Raw genomic sequence first — 3,165 nt, forward strand, 5'->3', positions numbered from 1 at the left:
AGCTTTGTATGAACTTTTACGCAGAGTAAAGCAAGAAAAATGAGGAAAATAGCGGGACAGTGACTACAGCAAATAGAACAACCACAGGGGGCAGCTGGGTGGTGCAGTGGTTAGAGCACCCAGTCAGGAGGACCCGAGTTCGAATTAGGACTCAGGCACTTGACACTTACTAGCTGTGTGATCCCAGACAAGTCACTTAACCCCCTAATACCTCACCAAAAAAAAAAAAAAAAAAAAAATTAGAACTACTATAAAGTACTAAAAAATGGATGTTGCAAAATTACAAAGAATAAGCTTGGTCTTAGCACAGTGCCTGGTACATAGTAGGAGCTTAATATGTGTTGCTTGATTGATCCCAAAGAAGAGAACCCCACCCTGGGTGCGGGGCACAGCGGGAAGGCGACTCACTAGTTTGCAGAGGTGGGAGGTCAACAAGTGCGGAACTTTGCAAATAATTTAGGGTTAGGTGTTGTTTGAGTTTTGGGTTTTTTATGCGTTCTAGTGAGTTTTGCTTAACTTTTTTCTTTTTTGTAACTTTTTTTCCTTTTGAAAAAGTTTAAGAGATGGCTCCCTTGGAGGTGGCAGGTGGAGGGATAAATCTAGCCAATATAAAATCAAAAGAATCAATAGGACCTACTCTAAAAGTAACCAAGAAAAAGGAACTTCTTCCTGTAGACCCTCTGTGCACTTAGAACAACATGCAGTTGTCAGCCACTTCCCTTGGACTCTGGGCCTTCAGCCCCTCTCTGGTGACCCTTCCCCCACCCTTTAATCTGGGGTAATGGTTGCTAGATCCTAGGCCCCCAGTTAATCCTAGGCCTCTATCCTCCCCCAGCCTTGCCTGTCCCTGAGAAGATAATCTCTTCAAGAGCCAACGTAATCATCTCATTGAAAGCTCCAGCTGGGATGGATGGTGTTTAGATATCATTTTCTCCAGTCTCGCTACTTCAGAGAACCTGGGGCTCTGAAACAGTCTGGGGGACCAGTCTCACATTAGACACAGGTTGGAGTCTTGTGACGGACCCAAGAGCTTTTGAAGAACCTTACTTCCCTTCCCTGTTTAAGACATTCAGTAGCAAATGCTCGAATAGTGAGTGGCCCCTAGACCCAGGAAACGTGAGGTTCAGAGAGAGAAAAGAATGCCCCGTTAGAATGGAAGCTCCTTGAGGATATTCATTGTTGTCTATGTTTTGCACATTTCCTAAATGCTTGTCGGTGATGGATTCTTAAGAGTGTGAGGTAGGGATCCAGTTACCAATGTGTTCAGTCTGACCTCCTTATTTCACAGCTAAGGAAAATGAGCTTCAGGGAAGGGTGGCGACTTGCCAGGGGTCACAACACAGGCCAGAATGGTCTTTGTGGTTGAATGACTGTAGTTTTTAATTAGAAAAAGTCCTTAAGCTAAGAGAAGGCTCAGAGATCCTCTAGCTCACTGTCACTTATTTATTAAAGGGAGAAACTGAGGGCCCAAGGAGGGACTCATCGGAAGGCGCAGCAAGGTTAGGAGTCCAAGATATCTGTGAGAGACAGTTTCTCCACTGGAATTTGGCCATGGCTGAGGAAATAAATAGAAGGGAAAAGGCTTAGAGATCCGGTGCCCAAAGACTTGGGGGGCGGGGAGGGGGGAGCAAGATTCGTTCTACTCCAGTTTCCGATCTCCCTGCCTGCAAAATGAGCAGTGGGTTTGCGGGGCTGCATCTCTGGGGATTTGCTGCTTTTAACCCTAAACCCATGGCCTTCTATTCCTCAACATCTGGCACTCAGGCCTGGGGCCAGGGAAGAACCCTCCCCACTCCCTCCCCATCCAGCTGGCCAGGGGACGCCCCCCCCCCCCCCCCCCGAATAGGCAGCTCAGTCCCTGGTGGAGGAGCTGGAAAGACAGGGATCCAAGGCGTTCCAGGCTTCAGAGATTGGAATAGTCTGGCAGAGCTGTCCAGGAAGAGGAGGACAAGGTGGAGGAAAAGCCGGAGCCTTGAAAGACGTAACTGGTTGGATTTGTAAGCAGTGAAGGGGGTGGGAAATGAATCCAGCTGGGCTTAGGGAAGCCAGGTGTGGAAGCATCAGCCGGAAAAGGCTTCCCTTGGGAGGCAGCAGGACTTTCCAAGCAGGTAAGGATGGGGGCGGCGTGCCATGGAGAGGAAGAAAGGGTAAAAACGGAGGGTGGGGGAATGGGGAGGCAATGTTAAAACCCAGCTGGGAAAAAAAAGAAAAACAAGGTGGGGAGGGGCGGCCCAGGGAGAGAGCCTCACACCCGTTTCATAGATAGGGTGAAGTGAGGCCCAAAGAAGGCAAGAGCTATTCCCAAGGTCACCCAGTGAGCTAGCCAGATGGGTTCCGAATGCAAAGGGCTTCAGGAAAGGAGGAGGGAGAGAGGGAAGACGACCAGAGGAAAGGTGAGCTGGCAACACAATGTGCCAGCGACCCCGGGGAGCCAGGCTGGCAGCTGTCTGTCGGCTCGGGGTTGGGGGCCGCATCCCGGATCCCGCTGTCCCGTTCCTCAGGCCCTTGCGGCTGCTGCGTCCACCGCCGGCCGCCGCCGCTGCCGCCGCTGCTGCTGCTGCTGCTGGGACCCTTGGCCTGCATCGGGGCGCAGCGCGCCGCCGGGGAAGCAGTGAGGCTCCCGGGGGACGTGACTCTTGGCGGCCTGTTCCCGGTGCACGCCCGGGGGGCGGCGGGAGCCGCCTGCGGGCCGGTGAAGAAGGAGCAGGGTGTGCACCGTCTGGAGGCCATGCTCTATGCCCTGGACCGGATCAACGCCGACCCGGCTCTGTTGCCCGGGGTGCGCCTAGGTGCTCGTCTGCTGGACACGTGCTCCCGAGACACCCACGCCTTGGAGCAGGCCCTCACCTTCGTGCAGGCGCTGCTGCGGCCCGCCTCTGGGGCCCGCTGCCCAGGGGGTGGCCAGCCCATCGGGGCCCTGCCCGAGCAGCGCGTCGCGGCCGTCGTGGGCGCCTCGGCCAGCTCCGTTTCCATCATGGTGGCCAACGTGCTTCGACTCTTCGCTGTGTGTGATCGGGGGTGGGACCTGAGGAAGGATTGGAGGGGGGGGGAGGGGAGAGAGAGAGAGAGACAGAGAGAGAGGAGAGGGAGAGAAAGAGAGGAGGGAGAGAGAGAGGAGGGAGAAGAGAGAGAGAGGAAGGAGAGGGAGAGAGAGAGAAAGAGAGA

Source organism: Vombatus ursinus, unplaced genomic scaffold (assembly GCF_900497805.2).
Source record: "Vombatus ursinus unplaced genomic scaffold, bare-nosed wombat genome assembly UNPS02014853.1, whole genome shotgun sequence".
NCBI classification, from domain to species: Eukaryota; Metazoa; Chordata; class Mammalia; order Diprotodontia; family Vombatidae; genus Vombatus; species Vombatus ursinus.